We start from the raw sequence: 22,501 nt of genomic DNA, 5'->3' as shown, positions 1-22,501 counted from the left end.
TAATAATAATAATAATAACATCAATGCTGGAAAAGGGTGCGCAATCTCACACAAGGGGCGTAGTGGGGACTGGGATCCAAGCTGGTGCAGGTCTCCATTCCGCTACAAGAGTAGTAGTCTAAAGCAGGGAGGCTTCCACTCCAGTCCTTCGACAGAGGTAAATAAAGGAAGAAATGGTTTATAAAGAGGATGTCAGTTTATAACAAAATAATCACAAGAGAGATATATACAAAAGGTAGGACAAAGAAAACAAAGGCCAACAATTGCCAACACACCAGTCAGTAATCATTATTTCCCCCCTAAGATGAGTATATATATATATATATATACTCATATATACTCATATATAAATATATGCATTTCTCTTTTTCAAAATAGGAAAATGTACAAAGTAGCTGATTATACACAAAAACTTCTCTACAATTGTTAATATTTTAATGTTAACATTGGAAACAAGGGTTTAACGTGCATGTGGATGACAAATGATGTATGTTGAAAGATATGCCACTTTAACTTGCTAAAATTTCGCTTTCATGCTAATGTGCGATCATGTGATGTGTCAGAGCTGAGACTTTGGATACTGTTGAGCTGTGTGTGGTTTTAACAAAACAAGCTCTGGTGTGTGGGTGTTTGACACATTGTTAAAGAAGTTCTATTCATTTCAAGGTACCCGAGGCAAGATCCCTCCTGATAAATTTGATATGATGCCGTTGAAGTTTGGGCATCACCTTCTCATTCTTCTTTTTTTAATACCGCAGAGGTATTATTGTTTCATTGAACACAAACTGACAAAAGTAAAAAAAGAATAGAATACCATTAGTTTGTAATGTTTCACATGAGAACAGGCAATGGCAAACTTAGCATAAACTAAAGTTTGCCTAATTTAAAGGTAATGTCAGTCCTTTGAATTAGTTTAGATATATGGGTAAAAGAGATAAGTTTGATATAAAGTTTTTACAAGTTTATATATTAAAATAATTTAAGTTTTTACAAAATGCTCTTTTTTATAGTTTTTTTAATATTATTTACATTTAAGCAGTAATATTTTCTTATTACATAACGAGACTCGGCTTCCTGCTTTGCGGTGCTGTAATTTGGCTTTTCTCCTTTTTCTCAATTGTCTTTGTCTTAAACATCGATATACTGTATATTTGTATATTACATTTTTATTTTTTTTTTAGCTGTACTCCCTCATCTCTTTAGGTAGTCCCCGGGTTACATACGAGATAGGGACTGTAGGTTTGTTCTTAGGTTGAATTTGTATGTAAGTCGAAACATGTAAATTATTTTATTACATGCAATTAGGACAGATGTTTGTCTCAACATAACTTTAGGCACAGTGGTCTCAGGTACTGTATAAAATCCTCACTGTAAGCTAATCACAAACAAAGCAAAAAAAAAAATCTTTTCGGAGCCTAGACATTCATTAACTTCTGGAGCAGTTTGTCTTTCCAAGAGCCAACAATGTAAGAGGTATTCTTCCTATTGGCCACCACATCAATGTATTGTTAGCTGTGGATATAATAATTATAGTAGGGGGTTCTCCAAAGATTTGAAAGTTATTTCAAGGGGTTCCTCCTGATGAAAAGATCAAGAAGCACTGCTTTAATGTCACTGTTGATATTCTTCCTTGGTCTTGAGGTTTTCAAGCAGTGTGCTTGTTCACAAACAGCGGATCCATTGACAGTAACTTCCTAAAAAAAACTTTCAATCAAAATTGCTGAGTTAGCGTTAGATCCTCAGGGCACTCTTGGAGCAGTAGGCCCAGAACTTTTTTTGGTGAGGTCTATTCTTGCCATCTTCTGCACAGTCAGAAAAGAGTTTCACTATGGGGTGCAGATCAGTAATATCAGTATTTTTAAATGCTAGATGAGTCCTCCAGTGTTGGTATTTTGTTCTCTGACTCATTCCGAGTTATTCTCCTCCTGATTTTATCAAGATCTTGTTGAATAAGGACAGATTATCACTCCATGCATTAATATGCATGTACAGGTCACTATGGCATCCAGGATGAGATGTGTGTTAGCAGTAGCTTCTTTAGCCAGGCTAGGCACCTGTGTGTTGAATTTAGAGCCATGGGAAACCCCCGCTTTGTTGTCAATATTCCGTAAAAAGTTGCCATGTGTGCAGGTTGTACCAGCAAGATGGCACAGGAGCTTGTGGATAAGTCCTCGCTTATTTATAGATAACACATAAAAGAAAAAGCTGTGCCTCTGAAGGCCTGTGTGAGTTGAACAAGTGGGCAAAGAGGTGCTAAGTGTCAAAAAAGTATATAGCAAGATGTCAATAAAGCATGTCCAGTGACATATTATACATATATGAATGTATAGCTAAAGCATAGGTTTACTTTACATTAATAATTCTTCTGCAGTACATATCACAAGAATCAATGACCTACACCTACGTCAAAAAGTACAGCTTTCAGTACCAGGACCCCCAAGCTTCTGGCACCATGCTCATTTGTATCATTGCCTCGTCTTACACATTGAGGTGCCTTTTTATTTGATGTATTTAATTTGTAACATGCTCTATAACACAGCAGTCAGTCACTCACTGTTACATCTAAACTTAACTGTGACTTTGCAGGGGTGCCAAGACTGTGAAAGTGCCAGGATATATATGAGTTTATGTGAGATTTGGCAGACATCAATCACAGCTACACTCCTCTGACACTGATTGTGACACAGGAATCAGCCAAAAAGAAGCAAGCTGGAGATTGCAATGCTTCATTATGCTGCTTTCAGCACAAATTGGGAAACGAGTCAAACAACTATAATAAAGAACTGAAAAACATATGAAAACATGAATCATTGTAGAAGTATTAGGCTGTACACACAAGGGGGTGATCACAACCTATTGAGTTGGTGCCAATTGCCTCTATCTTTATTCTATATTTATTCTAACAACTTCCTGTATACTGAACCTTAAATATAATAATTGTCTTACTTTTATAAAATGTAATCATCTTTTATGTCTTCTGTATTTATAACAAATGAATAGGTTTAGCTTTGATCATTTTTATCTATCTAATATTGTTCCATCAAAACAGTGATTTCCAGCATTGGTTTGGTGCAGAGGGTTCTTTGCATGAAGCTTGGCATGGCAACACCAAAGAGTTTTGGCAAGAAGTATAGATTTGACTTAGGAGGAAGAGGAATCACTGGCTTCTTTCCAAACCAACACTTCAGTGTTCATATTCTGGTCCCACACAGTGCTCCATAGGTACTCCTACTGACCTCTATATTATTATTATTATCAAACAGTATTTATATAGCGCCAACTTATTACGCAGTGCTGTACATTAGGGGTTGCAAATGACAGACAGATGCAAACAGTGTCACAGGAGGAGGAGAGGACCCTGCCCCGAAGAGCTTACAATCCTTACTAGAGGATAGATCAGACCTAATTTATCAAAGACTGATGAGGATAGACTATCATGGGTGAACCTACTGTAGGTGATTTTGGATTTGGTCCAGGATTGAAAACATTTGCCAAAACTTAACAAATAATTTTAAGAAATCCATTCCAGGTTTGCTGGATCACTGAGGTTCCCCCATTATATCTTTAATTGTCTATCTTCTCCAGTCTTTCGAGCTTCATTAAATCAGGCCCCCTATTTTGAGATTTCATTTTTAAGACAGGGTCACTTTAAACAAGCACAGTTTGACAAAGTTATTCTATAGGACAGATTAAAATGTATGGCATGTGAAAACTGTATTATGAACAGCAATAAGTCAAATTTTTCCTTTTTTACTTATATAATGAATAGGCCTTTGATCGGTTACAGTGATTTACTGCTATAATATAAGTATTGATTGTAAAGTAAATGAATTGTTAGGATTTTTTTAATTTAAATAAACAACATATTTTTCTGTATGATTAAACAGTTTTTTTCCAAGTTATTTACTGCTCATATTGCATGGAATATGTTACGGGAAACATTGGGACCTCAGTGACTAAGGTTGCAGTCACCCTGCTCAGTCAGAAGTGCTGTGAGTTGTTAGCAATATTCTCTTGTTTTCTAACAATCTGAGACATTGCGTACATCTGCTGTGCTTCACAGCTTCCTTCAACAGCACGGCTATGATACTGATTTAGGGAACTGGCTGCCCTCCAGAGTGTTCTCCAAAATGAAACACAGAGCTGGGGGATCAAGTAATACTTCTCTCAGAACATGACAACAGTTACAAGAACGACCATCTGCACTCACAGAATTAGGAATGTGAGCATTTGTTTTGTCTGAGGCTTGCAGTAAAATTATTATAGGGATATAAAGTTATGGCAGCCACAACAGAGTTGGATGTCTGTATTTTCTTCTCTCTGATAAATCAGGATAAAAAACCTCAGTAAACGTATCCAGTGTAAGGTTTTACGCTCTTGGCTTTTTTCTTTCTTGACTGTGAACTTTAACATTACCTGGTCATTCAGAGGATTTTGGAATTGTTAAAGTGGAACTCTGCAGCGTTTGCTGCAAAATGTATGTATGTACAGAAGCTGGCCCCTACAGTACTTATTTTCTGCCACTAGATGACTAATCGGCAGCATAATCCATCCCACCAATTAGGCTGCCATGGAACAGCCCCTGCTTATGAATAGATAGCAACAGAGAATCAACTCAAGTAGGTGTCTCAGATGTATGTCTTTCTGCTTTCTTCTATTAAAGCAGGACTTTCATTTAAATAAAAAAAAAATGACACTTACCTTTACTTCCACACAGCCCTCAATCCCTCCACAGTTAGATTTCTTCTTTCCAGTCCGGAGGAAGCAGCAGAGAGCGGAGAAATTGTGCTAATGATGCTAAAGGGGAGGGGACCTACCCTTCAATCTAAAAAAAAACTATTTAAATTTATTTTATTTTAAAATAGACATTTTTTTCGATTCATAAATAGGTATAGAACCTTAATTATAATGTGTTTATTGATAGGTCAGCTTTAATATACTTCTTGTCAGCACATGGATTGGCTGATATATTTTATTCTCTATGGGAATTGCAAGAGGAATAGGTCAAATTCCATTTTTACACTACTTGCATTAAAAGAAAAATACATTTAAGGATCTAATACTAAATATTGAACTTTGTCTTTTATATTTGCCTAGTTCAGCTTTAATGAATAACCACACTTGAAAAATTATGGCTGCCCAACTTGAGGTCTGGGTGATGACAGCCATCTTAATTAGATTGTTTTCTCCTTAATTCTGATATTATGTCAGTGACATTTAGGCTACTTTTTTCTAAGGCAGGAGGAAGTCGTAGTAAAATGAATGTGATCACAAAGCCTTGCAAGGGAAGAACTCCCGATAACATGGAATTAGGGTGATTAGGTGCAATGGAGAATGAAGAACAGGTGAACAAGAACAATACGAAAAAGAAGAGCTCTCTATGTTACTTCTTTATTGAACTGTTAAGTTAATTTTATATGATCCCAATTAAAGTGACTATAACTGCAAAAGTACAAAACTTCAGGAAAAGTGCAGAATTACAGAAGCAAAATTGAACCCCCAAAGACTCAGCAAGAACTAAAATGTATGAAAAAATGTAAAAAGATTAAATAAATCATCATCATGATATGAGCTCTTGGGAGAGATTTAGTGGATTATGGGAAGTTACTTGCAAAGCTCTCTCCTTGATTTATACCAGATATATGAGTCAGCGATACGCAGAGACTGACAGTTCTGGCACATATACAGCCTCCGTCATTCGTAACGCATTCTAAAGCAATTACCAATGGCAGGTCCTGACTTTTACCCATCTTCTATACAGCCTGTGCAGCTGGTCCATTTCTGCCTTGAGGTTAGGTAAAAAACTTATCTAATGTTAAACCTTTTAGGGCCATATGAGGATTTTACATAACTTCTGACCCTTAAGTTACCAAGTGTGAGTAGCATGGAAACATTACAAGGATTAAGCATTGCATCAACCCTATAATACACTCCTATTATTAATATTATTATTATTATTATTATTATTAATAATATTAATAACAATATTTATAATAATAAACGGTATTTATAAAGTGCCAACATATTATGCAGCACTGTACAATAAATAGATACTTTATTAGGAAATGATCAGGATTATTAGCAATTCTTGGTTGAATTGGGCAAAACTTGCTATTAAAGTATTGAACTAATATCTGGAAATAAAAAATTGCAGCCTGTTGGGTCCTTTTTTTTCAGAAGGATCAGCACAGCCTTACCTGTCTGATCTCAATGTTTTATAACATTCACCTGTCTCCGTTTTATCATGATCACATTCTGTTGCCATCTTCTTTCTTCTCTTCTTCTTGTTTTTGATCTTTGGCCACCTTGACTAGCCGGACCAGGATGATGTAGCTCCTACGCAGGGGCATTTAACGTCTGTGTCTGATCACAGATCTTTGGTTCCACTTTAAAAACTGGGTGCTCTGCAGGAAAGCATAGGTTCATATGTTCATTGCCACAATGCATGGGATTGCACATATTCTATGTTTATGAGATGCCTTGTCATTAATTATTAGGGACACCCCAACTCACATTCCCAGCACCCTTGAGTTGCAGCTACATTGTGTTGCCATGCTGTGTATTTCATACTGCTAATTTCACTGAAGGCGCTTCCTAATGCGATGTTTGGTACCACATGGCCACAGCACACGGCAATGCATATTCTCTCGGTGAAAGGCATAATTGGGCCCTAAGTAATAAATTCCCCAAGAATTTGCTTTGCAAATAATAAGGATGCCAGCTTGCCAATGTACTATAAAGATATCAGCACATTAGTAGCTCATATGAACCATGCAATATTGTATTTTCCCGGAGATAAAAATACCAATGTGCAAAGGCAGTGCATTATTATTTTAAAGAGCTAGAAACCTTGTATTTTGTTCAGAAATCAAATGTAACATGCTTCGTGCAACACTTACTCAGCATAAACTATTGCTTCTGTGTATTAATCCACAGGTTTAAAGCCATATTAATATCTACATGCAAAGAACAAGTAACATAATGGACCCATAGAGCCTCATTTATTAAAGCTCTCCAAGGCTGGAGAGGATACACTTTCATAAGTGAAGCTGGGTGATTCAGCAAACCTGAAAGGCATCTGGTCCAGGATTCCCAACATTTGCTAGCCAATGACTTCAAAGAAATCCATTACTGGTTTGCTGGATCACCCGGCTTCACTGTGGAAAGTGTATCATCTCTAGCCTTAGGGAGCTTTATTAAATCAACCCCAATATATAATCACAGGGTACTTGGTATATTACAGAAGTGTCAAAATTAAAATTAAAAAACACACTGCACGCACTCAGGGTTGTCACAAAGAGAAGGAGGCCATAAATATCAATGTTTTCCTAATAGTGGGTAGTTTCTATGTACCACAATCAGAAGTTATTTACAAGTCAGAATTTAGAAGGGGTGGCATGCAAACTATCATGGGTGGTCAGGTGCAAACATAGTGTACAGATATAAACCAACTAACCAATTGATGACCAGGTACAGAAATGACTACATTATTTATTATGTTTTTGCATGTAGTATTGTCCGGGTACAGACATAATCTTATATAGAAAGTACTAACCTTATAAGCTAAGATTTATGTATGTACAATGGACAGCTCTTGTAGTGTTTAAAAGGGTTTTTTATGCCTACTGCGGTGGTTTACATTGATAAATTCTTTAAGGTTTGTTTATTTGAAATTATTAGCTTGGCAGACCAACCATAAGAAAAATGTGAATAAATGTAGTTATAAAGGCATTACACCAATAACACTTAATTCTGGATAGATCTATAGTAGACGCTTGTAAACGCTTGTTAACCTTTCCCCAACAAATCCTAAAGACCTTCATACAAGTTTTCAGAAATAGAAAATATTATTACATTCCATTCAAAATTGATTTTTAATTTTTTTGGTAGGCTCTTGAGAGGTGAAGCATCATGCAATTTCCTAAGTCTCTTAAGGATTCTGGTGAAAACTGTCACAGCCATTGTAAAGGGTTTCGATTCTCCTTGTTTGAGTTTCAGTATACAGTTATGTGAAAAAGTAGGTATAAAGTACGAACAAGCAAACATTTAACAGTGTTTAGAGAAAAATGTGATATATTTGAACAATGACACATGAAAATGACTTTGGGTATTTATTCTCATGTTACAAGTTAATGAAAATGCAGATTTTTCATGTTAAAACATAAATACTCCCTTACATTTACCACCATCAAATCCAGGAAATTAGAATCAGATGTTTCAGATAAGGTTCCAATGATTAGTACCTTGAGTAGTTCTTGGGGAGTATGGTGGTGGAACCATTTAAAACTCAGATATCCAGTGTATGGTGTTCTCTCTATTCTTCTATTAACATATGGGATGTCATTCCAGGATCAGCTCAAATGAGCTTTCCTATGCTTTTAGAAAGAAGGTTTTGGATGTGTATTAGTCTAGCAAGGGATTTAAAAAAATCACCCAGAGAGTTTACCTCATTCATTCCAATGAAGAAATAATCTACACATGGAATAGATTGCATATGTCTTCTAATTTGTCAAGATTTAGAATTCTCGGGCCAAATGCTGATTGTTTTGATACTAAAAGAATTCTCGAAAGACATTTTGCATTGCTTGATGTCAATGTTCCTCTACAGAAAGAGATAGCAGTTTGCAATGAAGCATGTGGATTGATGATTTAGAACATGAACTGGGGCGAGAACAAAAAAAAAAAAACACCTGAAGTTGCAGGACCACCCAGTATGCATCAGCCAACATCTTCAGGAAACCATTATATCCAATGGATGGCATCTTCTTGCCCATCCTCTTCCCCCATATGTGTGCACTGATCCAGGCCAGGGCTCTTCCATGGAAGGAAATTCACAAACATATTGCAATTGAATACAGTTTGCATGGTGGAGTGTTTTTTTTTTTTTTTTCTCTGAATTATTGTCAGACACTTGTAGAAAGTTGTACTACTACTATGCTTATAAGAAATTATTTTTCCAATGAGGCCAATACCAGCTTATAGGGGGGTACTTGCTTTTTCCACAGTAAACATTACATCCAATTTTGTAAAATAAATGATTGGAAACACACTTGTATTTTTCGTATATCAGCATTATATGTAGGTGATGTTTGAAAGGAGATCAAATATTTGGCTGCTTGAATATATTAAAGTCAATGATTTCCATTAGATCTACATATTTTTCACATGACACTCAAAACTCCAAGAACAGAGCCTGGTACTGTGGTAAGGAGATTACTTCAGTGGAATTCCCAAAGGATATAATATTCAGCTGATAATTTAGTTCAGTAAGTTATAGCTCAAAAGTTAACTACTGGGTGAACCAAAACAATAAATAATTTAACATTAGGTTTTTTTTATGGGTGTGCAGTAGCAGGGGTAGGAAAACTAAAAAATCTAGATTTAATAAATGTTGAGAAGCTATGGTCACTTTGTCATAATTCCATTCCTAGGACAATCATGCAAAATCTTGACTGTGGAAAGCTATGCTGTACATTGTATGCTAGAAACCTATATTTAGGTTTTAGGGTGACTTCAACCTGAACTACTGTGCATTTCTGTAGCAATAATGTTGGGGGCATTATGCTGTAAAGTTGAGAATATTTGATCTATATATTGATTTGGCATTAATCAAGAATGCCCATTCCTTATCTAATTTAGCACTGCATGCTCCAACCCTCAAACCCCCCACAGACAGGGTAATGTAAACCAATGGGGGTGATCCATGCCATTCACCATGCAAACATCTCTGCCGGCTCTAACTGTTGTTTGGTAAACAGTTGGGAGAACTCCTGTGTATTTGTATTAGCTTATGGAGGTGGCAAATTCAGAATTCAATCCTGATGGTCAATGGGTGCTCAATAAACGTGCCAGCTAATGAATTGATTTTAGGGAGATATGGATCATTTACCTAGTGGTGCATCCATGGACCAGTGTATGGGCTTTAGACATTTGGGAAAGAACATATTTGCATTTGTTATGTGTCAAGCTTGGTTGTTTAAAAGAAGATGTTGATTCTAAGTTGAAATAAAACCTCAAAAGTGTGACCAGGTTTACACATGATTATTTTATTATATATCTGCCCCTTAATTCTTTGTGGGCAGAGAGAAATACCGTTCTCTGTGTTGTACTGTGTGTCTCTGCAACTTCTTTTCATTTTCGTTGTAGGATGATCTCACCTTTTGGTCAAAGACAAGAGCGGATTGCAACCAGTCACCAAATTACATGGCCTCATTAAAACCCAATGCCTGTATGCTGTCATGTTTTCTTTGTCTCATAATGTTCTAATTAGAGCCCCAGAATCATTCATCCATAAACAAACCATGACCTTAGTCTTACCTCTTATATCAATGATGATGTGTATTGTTTAACATGCCTATTCAATACTTTTTTGTCCACTCAAAAAGAACAATTAGTACAGACAACAAAAATACTTTGTACTGTGAAAATAAAAAATAAACTAAATAACCCAGGTAAATTGTCTGCTTTACAATTTTTTTGTAGCTTTACACTCATCAGATTACCTTTCCATTTAACTCTGGAGCCAGTGTGATTTTTCGTAATTGAGAAAAAAATTCCTGGCATTATTGGCAGCAGTATTCAGCATTCTGATCCCTCTGCTTTTTTTCCCTCTCTTTTTTTTTTGTATACAAGATGTTGCATGCAATGTGACACCCCAAGTAATGCTTTTAGGCTTGTAGCATTGGAATTTTGTTTTTTTTTTTTCAATTTTGGTAAGGTACATCTTCTGCATGCCAATCATAAACACATATGTTAAAGGTGCATGGGTTTTTATATTAAAAATGTATTAGAACATTAAATGTAGATCTTTGTGATTGTACCTGTGAATGATTTCATGTCTCCTTTTTTTAACTTTTCAAAGGGGAATCAGACAGGATTCCCTATTGTTGATAGTGCCATAGAGCCAATTTGTCAGTCATCTCAGATTGCATTATACTTGGATGATACGTTATTATTATTAGCATATGATAGATACATACTGTATGTTTAGTTGGAGAATGCCATGACTCTGATAGAAAATGTTGAGAAGTATAAGTTTGTACTCCTCCTTATTGTTTACTTATCAAAAGATCTACAGGGGATCTGGTGCACATATTACAGTAATATCCACTTAATTATTTAAAAATACAATTTTCAAATAGTATATTTGAGGTTCATCTATCTAGCTATACATATCCTAAAGTACATGTAAATACCCCAACTGTTTATTTGGTGGGTAAGGTTTGGAATGCAGTTAGACAAATTCAAGTAAATAATTGCTAAATGGTATATGAAAAATATTAATTTGCAGGAGGTACATAAGCTTTTGTTCCTTTTGCAGTAAAAGATGATGGATATTGAAAGGTTATAGACTTTATAGTTGGGAGATCATATCAAGTTTTTTTTTCTCTTTCAATACCTTACAAATGCAGGAAAAAAACAGGAAAATGTTAATAAGTAAAATTAATAGATGCAGTAGTACATGGTGACAGTTTGAGGTTTAATCTTTGAAATTTATAAGTCTTTTTATATGAAGCACCTATAGCACAGTAAAATAGGGGGAACAAGGTGGATGATAATTTAACAGTTATCATCTACCAATAAAGTAAACTAATACGATGGTTTAATATTTATATGGCAAAATATACTCCTGGGTTCCTATATAATATAGGTTTATGAGAGAATAATGGTGGGAGAAGGGAGGGGGTCTAGCGTCATAATAGGGTATTTGGGATCCATATCCCTAACAGTTTTAATGTGCATATTTGGTTGGCATTTTAGCCAAGTTGAAGTAATCAGAGCTCCATTCAATACCTGGAGAATGTTAGTTAAAAATTGTGTTCACATAATTATAGGGACCTTACCTGCGGAGGAGCGACTTTTTAGATAGTTTGTTACTTTGCCAATTCACAATGTCAGGTGAGTGGTGGTGCTTAATTTACAATGCTATGAGGGCCACTGAATGCCATACAACTTTTAAGCTCAGCAGTTAAAAATAATGAAAGCTGAAAATAAATATTAAGCTGAAAATAAAGCTTTAAGATCAGCACATTGAGGGCTACATTTGACTTAGTTATGCAGAAAGACTATATGTTTCTTCCACCTGGACTCAAGCATGGCTGTCCATTTAGGATACACACCTAAATCAAAACCGAGTAGAACTTTTAATAACGTATTCAATGTATATATCTGTGAATAACCTAAATCCCCACAAAAACTGATTGAAAATCATCAGACTCCTTGGCAAAAAAATTTTTCAGAATCTAGGTGGGAGATGTGGACAAAGGGCTTCAGATAGTAGATGAGGGCAGAAGGCTTCAGGTGCAGGCTATGCTTTCTCTGTAATTTGTTTTCAGTTCTTCTTTCAAAATTATTTTCCTATATAGTACTGTTTCAACTTTACTTAAAAGACTTTGAAATAAACATAGACTATAAAAGAATAACAGTAATCTGAAAACTTTCCTATGCCTTTTGGCTTTGGCAAGTCCTCAGAACTTTCTCCTCCTGCAGTGAAGGTATGCATGCCAGCTGTCTTCACTGCTAGTGCTTACACAAAGTTAGCTGTTTAAGCTGCCAGATTTATCAACTTCATGAAATCCCCCCCTGTAGGCAAACTAAAGCCCAACAGGCAATTTTTTTTAGAGCACCCACTGGGCATATATGTCATGTTGCTAGATGTGTTTTCTAGAGCAGAGGTTTCCAACCAGTGGTATGAGTTCTCTATAGGCTACCTCTCATACGTTCAAAGACTACTTCCACTTCATAGAATAAATTGCTAATAGGAATTTAAAGCTTTCACAAAGTATAAATCATATTTTAACAAAGACGTTATAAACATATAAGCTGTCAAACCCATTGGACAGCTAAGAATATTATTGAGGTCTGGCTACTAGGCAAAATGTAAACCTAGCAAGAGAGGCCTTATCTAACCCAAAACCCTACAAAGCTTTTGGTTCATGGATTCAAGGACATGGAATACAACTATGAAAGCTAAAGTTTGGTCTACTCATATTTTCCCTTTTTTGATTCCCCTCCCCCATCAACATGTTAATGAAATACTTAAATAAAATCTTTGCAGTTTTATTACTTACCTTATTTTATATTTAGTGACATTATGATTGGTTCCCAGTGCTTCTATGGCAGGGTGCCATACAAAGCTGAAAACATCACAGCATACTGTTTCAGTTTTCTCTTAAAGCAGAACTTAAAGTTACCCCTACTTGTTCCATTGCCAGCACCAACATTTTCATCTGGTCTTCTTCCAAGTTGGGTCTTTGCTCATCTTGGGTAGCAAGGCTGGAATGCAATGGGCAGAAATTCATTTTTTTTCAAAATCCGGGTTTACCAACCCAGTGTACATTCAACTGAAGGTTGCAAGCGGACAGGTAAGTTTGTTTTATTGCAGAATAGACCCAGTCTGTCCCTTCTGCAATAAAAAAAATCTATCTGCTCACTGTTTTTTTGTGTTTTAAGTTTAGTTCTGCTTTATAACCACTCAACCCTCATGCAAGGGGAAAGGAATTAGGCAAACAGAATGAGCCCGATTTAATAAAGCTCTCTATGACTTGTGAGAATACACTTTCATTAGTGAAGCTGGTGATCCAACAAACCTGAAATGGATCTGGTACATGATTCAAAACATTTGCTAACATTGCAAATGACTTTGAAGAAATCCATTACAGGTTTGCTGGATCACCCAGCTTTACTGTTTAAAGTGTATCCTCTTCAGCCTTGAAGAGCTTTAATAAATCAGGCCCAATGGGTTGAGCCAGGAGCAGTGGGTGTTCTTTGACAATCTGCATATATTTTTAGACCATTTGAGGTAATGCCCACATGTAAATCTTAACATCAACTATTGAAAGAACTGTATTTAGGGTAAAGAAATGGGCATGCCAAAGACAGTCAGGCTGGACTGGAAAGAATTAGAGGATACTGGACATTTTCCAGCCAGGAAATGAAATTGGCTTTATCTGACTTGCTGCACCTTCTAATAAACATTGGGAAAAGTTCACAGTTTGCAGAGGAATCAGAGTTAGGGCCATTACAGCCTTCAATGAGCTGCAGCCCTCTACCAAGAGCTTAGCCACAGTTAGACCATTTTCTTGCATGCATCTACAACAGATCATGGTGTAATTCCATAAAGCAGCATGTCACTTTTGGCTGCACAGTTTTTCTTTGAAGATTTTCACCATGACCACAGCAATCAGCAAATCTGGTTACCCAGTTTGCTGTATGCCTGGGGGCTGCCAATCTTGTGGTTTTGCACTGTGCATGTGAAAGAACCATAAGCAATTTCAGCACAGTCTCTGTATATGTTGCTAGAATGAATAAAAAAACTGGAGTTCATCTTTAAGATTCAACGGGAAAAAAACACTTTTCTCCCCACTTAAGCCATAAATCCTGGAGCCCTTACCATGCACTGTATATGTGAGAAACCTAGGTTATGTGCACACACATTCATATACATTTATATACACACATATTTGTAGATACATGTAGAATTTTCCAAGAGAGATAATTTTCTCTTAATAGAGATGTTGTGATTAAAACACTAGGTTTTACTTTTTTTTATTGTGTTGTTTATATGAAAATATTTTCTATATCTCCAATGGTCCATTGGGATTTCAGATCCACTAACATGCATTTATATTTTGTCAGCTACCGGAACCCTTGTTTGAAAGAGCAATCTATATTTGTTAGAAAGATCTGAAGTCAGCCTCTGTTTTCTCAATCAGAGCAGACTATTTAGAAGACATAGCAAAGGAATCAAAAGTGTTATGTTTCCTTGATATTGAAGCTCATGAGCGCTACTGTAATAAGACAACTTGCTATGGAAGCTGCAGTTGTAACAACAAAAGTCTGTCATATGTGACTCCATACACATTATCATTCTTCTCAGGTTACAGAGCCATGGCACCTCCAATCAACCTTAGCAAAACCATTAGGGGAAAAAAGGATGAGAACGGGGCAGAGCATCCAGTGTGTTAGAGGACGTGATATTTAACCCATGAAAGACAAAACAACAGCAATATATTTAAAGCAAAACCAGTGGCGGAGGCAAATGACTGCAACAGAAATGTGTATTTGTGCATTAGGAGGTGATAAGAAAATTGTGGTTGAGGAAGTGTGTTTGTTTCGCTCTAATCCAACCAGTTCTGACACCTGTCATGATTAATCTCAGGGAAACAAGTCAGTAAATGAGATTATGAGAAGGGAAATAAATGGGGCTATAGCAGAGGAGGAGGCTCAGTGGCATTTTACAGTCTGTTGGCTGCTGATTCTTTTACAGAAAATCACGCCCAATTAAAGAGAAATTTGTTGCTTGAGATGTGCAGAATTCTTCCAGTCAAGAAGCAAATATATTCATAACAATTTTCACCTTATAAACTTAATAGACGGCACGCGGTCGTTTGCTAGCCTTGGTTACCTTTATCCTGTGAATTAGACTGAAAAGTATTTTACATGTCGCTAAGTCTGCTTTTAAAAGACCAGGCTACCCAAAAAATTACTTTCTAATAAAATATATGCAAATCCTAAGGCAAATACTATTGGAAAGCGTGGTTGTTAGCCCGTAAATCAATATATATATATATATATTATCAATATATAGGGCCTGATTTATCAAAGCTCTCTAGGACTGGAGAAGATAGACTTCATGGGAGAACCTAGGTGACCCAGCAAACCCAGAATGGATCTGGACCAGGAAAAAAAAAACTTGTGCCTGCTAAAAGCAAATAATTTTTAAGAAATCCATTCCAGATTTTAAGTTATCAAATCCAGAGAGTTTTTAGAATTTTGGTAGGGATAAAGCTTTCTTTCTTACACCCCGGGCCAGACCTCATGATTAGTCTCACGTGTCCACAGACCTTTATGTATAAGAAATGACCGATGCTCAGGGCTCTCTTTCTCACTTTCTTTCCCGTGGAAGCTTGCTGTTGGGTTAAAAGGTTACTTAAAAGTATAGTTTTTTATTTTGGGGGACCCATTGGAGACAGCCTGTTAGCTGGACAGACCTGAGTGTTGTTTGTGGCTCAGACAAGCAGATGATTTTCTTTGTTTTATGCTATGGACCTCCTGTACAATGTACTTCTGCATTGAAACTGTGTTTGCTGTCTTTGTAAAAAAGAAGTACAGGATAAACCTGCTAGGACCATCCCTATATTGTGCATTTCATTACTGCCAGTTAAGCATGTCCTCCGACAATACCTGTTTTTATTGATTTTGCGAATGTTCAAATGACTGCTATGTCCATTCTTCTCCTAGGGTTGTAGATAGAGGCTTATATCAAGATTGACTACTCCCAGGATAGATCACACCTACTCATCAAAAGGTTGTACCACACCTAAAGGAAGTTCAATGCAGAACATGATAGGCAAGACAAAGAAGAAGGAATACCTACAAAGGGTTCCAAAAGCTCCTTCGCTTCCAGTCCCTTGTTAGGCTCAGCATGAAAAAGCATCACACAGAACCTTTTTTGGTGCACAATAACCACAAAAGAAGAGCTCTGTTCTAGAGGAGATAATCTTCCGCTTGACTTACCTTCTCAAAGTAAATAGATGAAGCTCTACCTCCTCTCTTTAAGAGAGAGGGTTAATAAAGTTCCCTTCTAGAACATGTCATATATATTTTATGAAAGCTAAGTTTAACTCACTGATGACAAGCTCAGCTAACAAAAACATACAGGGATCCTTTTATACATCTCAATACAGGACAATCCAGGGTTCTCAACCAGGGTTCTGTGTAACCCTAGAGTTGCTTCGGATGTTTTTAGGGGTTCATTGAGCTATTAGTATTTGTGCCTCTCAGGTCAGTGTAACTGACACCAATGATCTTTTTGACTATTGTATGGGTGGCATTTCTCCCAATGACCACCATGCTAATGTACTGTGAGATGCAGAGTTCCCTTAAGACCTTAAAGTTATTTCAAAGGTTCCCCCATGTAAAAAGGTCGGTAAACATTGCTCTATAGCCTCATTACCAGTACCTGGCAGACAATGGTATAAATCTCATTATTAAGTACAATTAACTGCAAAGCAAAACACAAAAAAGAACATAGAATTAGTTAGGATAAGTAACTAAAATGCAGGTGGAACCTTCTTAAGGCAGTCTTTTGTCTTTGTGCAGCTTTCAGTTTAGTAGACATAAGTGAATAAAGGAACAAAAGAGCAAAGAGCATCATTTTATTTTTTTGCCAGTTCAAAAATGTCCTTATTTGTTCTTTATTTCAAAATAAAACAATAGTGAAGAACAGCCAATAAATTGAATTTTTATGAGAAACCAGAATATAAGTCTTATTCCTATTTAACAGTATCACCTCCAACTTCATCAGGCACTCATTAGAAACCTATTTTCATCTGGCTACATCTATTTGTATTTGTTTTTCATACCTATATAGTGCTGACAATTTACGTAGTGTTTTAAAAAGCACATCGAACCATTCAAATTAGTTCATATTTGCTGGAGAAACATTTAAGCTGATGTACCCAGCACTTTTGGGCTGTTTTCGGGATGAAACTTACACAAATATATAAACTACATCTATATACTTTGATTGGTAGGATTCAAACCATGTTATCCCAATCCTTATGGTAACTATTTTAACCAGGTGCGGGACCGGGTGATGGAGCAAGAAGACCGAAAGAGAAGGCAGAAGATGGTGGTGCCCGACGCTGGGACGAAGAAGTAACCCAGGACGATGTGAGACTGGATCGCAAGAAGGACCAACGCCATCGAGGGATCTGCAGGATTAAAGCTAAGTGTGACTTTTTTGTTTCTAGTTTACTTCTGCTTTAACAAACATTACTTGAGCGTTACAGCAAATCTACAATAGGCTTTGTAGCTTCAGGCACTATAGAGCAAAATGTCCTGAACATTCACCACACAAAAATTGTAATTTACTTTTAAGTATAAAAAATTACAATACAAAGTGCATTTTTTTATTAAAAAGGACTTCCACCCACATTTACAACGAAACAAATACTATTACCAAGGTTAAGTATGATATATACCATATATATATGATTATAATACCCCGCTTAGAGGACTAGTTGCCCATGGGCATATTTGGTAACAGGTACATATGGTATGTGGCAACCAATCCAATCATTCCCAGCTGAAGTGGTAAATCCATTTTCTCATGATTTGGTGGCCATGCACTTTACGTACCTTTACACTCACTTTGGCTGCTGCATACTGATTTGCATATGTGACACCACAGACATTGTTTGTGTATCTGTCCCAAACCCAATTAGTATCAAAAGAGGTTTCCTTCCCATGCCTGAAGACTACAAGCAGGAACAACTAGAAAATGGGCACATGTGGTAGCAAGCATATATGGTACGTAGCAGCCAAAATCATTATCTGCTGAAGTAGTAAATACATATGCATGGGTTTTGGTGGCCATGTTTCGGATTATTGCCAACATGTACATGGACACTAGGCAATCCAACAAAGAGCATATTTGGGTTTTCCATGCTGCATTTGCATACCTGGCACCACATACATTTCTGAATTTTTTATTTGCATCTAGCACAGACCTAATTAGTTTCAAGAGAGGCTTTCTCCATGCCTGAACACCACAAGAAGAAATATCTGAACAACTAGGAAACGTAGACCGTGGGCAGAATGACAGGAAATCTATGAATTATATATATCTATAGAAATTGCTGATGGAAAACCATGACTAACTAGCAGTAAACCTGGACACGTACTGTGATAGGAAGGTGTTGATCAAGGTTCACATCAGGTTTAAAGTAACAATGTACTTTTATAAAGCCATCATTGACTTCAAAAGAATCATTCATAGACATAAATAGCACTACCTCACATACAAAAGTGAAAAATGTCATAAGACCAACAAAAGAATTTTAATGATTTGCTCTGTCATAACTGGCAGTTGCAAGATTAAGTATGTGAGTGGAACAATTCATTAAAACAACCTTAACTGTATAGTCTTGCTGCTAGACAACACTGTATTTTCATTGCAGTATTAGCAAGAGAGCTCATGGCACGGCATTCAGAATAAATTGTACCCTAAGGCATGAATAGAAATAAAATTTTACACACACGCAATCCCATAACTTCACATGGTCAACATATGATCCCATTGTCCACTATTCCCCTGATAAAAAATATTAGATTAATGGCTATATACAATGTGAACTTAATTTTAGCAGGAATGGAGAAATCTGACCAGGTTTGCTTCATCAAGGATTGGCCAAATTTGTTGGATCCAAGCACCTTATTATTTGAACCTAGAAAACAGGTACCTTGGATACCTTGGCTTAGGTAGCCTAATTCCTGCAACTCTGCTTTGACACTGATTCACTTTAACTCCTCCAAATACACCCTGGTGATTACACCATGGAAGCTACAGACTTGCCATCCCCTACTAAATGGCAGAACCCTTGCAGCTTCTTTCAGATAACTACATATCCAGGTTTTCTCATTTGAAACGGAGGTAAACCTCTGAACTTATATTTTCTTGAATTAGATTTAGGACAAGGATAACGACTCCTAGCCAGCCTCTCTATAAAATTCTTGTCTTGTACGTAATCATAATTATTCACTTCTGCATCATCAAACTTATGTAGCATATCAGTGGCTACCTCCCCTGAAGAAGCTGAATAACGAAAAGTGTTGCAAAACCAAGACTGCCTTTTTTCACTAATATGGTGCAGAATGAATATGAATCACGCACGCTATTATCAGCCTAGATATAAAGGTATGAATATCTGACACATGGTTTTATATATAATTATGTACTATTAACCTATCCTTCTCTCTTACATAAATATTATGTTAAATTGCCACTAAACCCCCTTCTTTTCTTCGAGTCTGAGCACAAATACATTTCCTTGAGCCTAGAAGAGGAAAATAAAGATTTTCCAGGACAATTATCCATTTTGGCCTCATAATTGACTCTTTTAGTATGACACTGTGGAATAATATTACTCTTTATGGAACCCCTTACAAGGTGTTTTTGGTGCCTAGTTTTTGTTTTCCTAAAAGTGTATTCCTGATATCTACGGTCAGGTAATTTATGTCGTTGGTAAGCTGTGTTAAAAACTTTGTTATTATGTGAATTAAATCTCACACTGCTCAGGTATCAGACTGGGTATTATGTCTTCCTTAAAATGTAAAAAGAATGTGCAGGAATGTTACAAATGTCCCATTACAGAAAATCCCTTTCCGTATATGCACAGAAGGAGCAGCCTGCAGCCTCTTGGGATACATGACATTTTTATCCCTGGAGGCTGCAGGTTTCCTATTCAGTCTTTACCACCCCTGCAGTAAAAAAAAAAAAAGAAAAATGAAAGAAAAATTAAAAAATCCTTAAAATAAAAAGGTTTCTCATTCTTTTATAATATGTAAATATTTGATCGTATGTCTGCTTCATGTAATATTAATTTTATTATTATTATTATTATTATTATTATTATTATTAATAATAATAAACAGGATTTATATTTATATAGCGAAAACATACTACGCGGCGCTGTACATTAAATAGGGGTTGCAAATGACAGACGAATACAGACAGTGACACAAAAGGAAAGGACCCTGCCCTGAAGAGCTTGCAATCTAGGAGGTGTGGGAATTAACACACAACAGGAGGGGAGATATGGAGGGGTGGGAAGTAGTTCCCAGCAGTTCCTGTTTGTCTGTTCATATTTAAAGTGGACCTTCCACCTTTGGCCTCTAGATTAGGATGAAATTTTCAACGTTTTTGCCTATGGGATGTAGAGCAGGCAAAATCCTAAGAAAAGATGTTTATTTTGGTGTAAAAAGAAAAAACAACGCAAAGATATCATATTCACTATATACACTATATAATTTACATAAACAATTGTTACGCATTGTGACGCAGCTTCTCATTTAACTGCCCACACACACACATATATATATATATATATATATATATACTGGTAAATATATATATATATATATATATGTATATTTCTTTCCTCAACCTGTCACAGTTGCATCAATACTGTATATATGGTAGCACTGTTTAATATGATAATTGATGTTAAGTGTGGCGGTATATGCAGCTGTTGGGTTTAGTAAAGGGTAAAAACAAACTGTTATTGGTGAGACAAGAAGTGCTCAGAGCCTGTTCCCTGCAAGAACACAATCTAATGGGATTAAAGTGGAGCAGGTGAAACAGGTGGAACATGTCTGGCAGTAGTTTTGGTAAATCATACATTCAAGTTCATGGAATCTCTGGGGAGATATGCCCTTAGTAAAAAGTAGGCGCAGAATATCGCAAAACATTATTCACATCACATTTTAAAATGGAAGTGGAAAACAAAGCCTATGCAGGTTTATTTAAAGCTATCCTGTACTTTGGGAAAAAAAGGGTTTGACAGCATGCACTAGGAAGAAAAAACATTTGGTTTGTGTTCACTGACAATGAAACTTCATCTTCTTATAATCTTCTCATCTTTTTAGCAGCAGATTTTAACGTTCTGCTTATGGGGTTACTGCCAACAAGTGGCTAAATGGTTTAAATTTGGGAATTTTTAAAATGAATTTCCCACAACACTTCTAGATAGAGGGGTGAATGATGGAGCGTTTCATAATTTGTTGGGTACAACTCTGTAGTCTAGGCAGAGGTTCACTTTAATCGTCTGATTTTATGGTGCCTTGGTTTACACAGAAATGTGGTTATTTGTAGGACTGTGAAACAATAAAAGTTTCTTTACCGACTACCAAAAGAGTCTCATTAGAATGACAATTAGCAATGCTTCGCTATGAGATTGGAAAACACTCAGGACCTAGTAACAAAAGTGAAAATGAATGACAATAGGGCACAGAAGAGTATTTTCTACAAATAAGGGTAGCAGAAGACATGTTGTGCTGCCTTCCTAGGCTTCTAAGTTGCATGTTACCAGCGACCACACCTGTATATGCATTTTTCTGTATCATTGCATTTTCCAATGTGTGTTGGTTCAGCCATTCCAGCAAAGACAACCAACTGTGAGACGTTGTAAGCAGCGCCTGAAAATGCAGGATCAATTGTGGCCATTGATGAATGCCTGTTGACTGCCAAATTAACCTCTATGAGCAATTTAATTCCTTTCATTTATAGGGTACATAAGAAGAAGTTGATCAGCAATGAGTAAGCCAATACCTGCTGCATATAAATGCTGAAAAACTGACCTTATGAAACACCCCCTAAAATTTAGTACATGTTGTTTTCAGAAGACCACCATTATGTCCAGTTTCAGAAAAAATAGTAGTTATTAATCAAATTATCAATCCAAACATAGGCAATTAAGACTTTGGCTGCTAAACTCAGTGAAGATATTCTGTTAGGCAATTTATTTCTGGCACTTGGTCTGGACTGAGTTAACAAGATGGGTTAGGGACATTGATTAAAGCTGCGTACACACTTGCAATTTTTGTCGTTGGAAAGGATCTTTCACGATCCTTTCCAACGACAAGGTGCTGCAAGATGCATGAACGATGCTGTACATACAGCACCGTTCATGCTCTATGGAGAGGGGAGGGGGAGAGC

This window comes from Pyxicephalus adspersus, chromosome 7, assembly GCF_032062135.1.
Source record: "Pyxicephalus adspersus chromosome 7, UCB_Pads_2.0, whole genome shotgun sequence".
In the NCBI taxonomy this organism is placed as follows: domain Eukaryota; kingdom Metazoa; phylum Chordata; class Amphibia; order Anura; family Pyxicephalidae; genus Pyxicephalus; species Pyxicephalus adspersus.
This window is presented reverse-complemented; position numbering follows the sequence as displayed.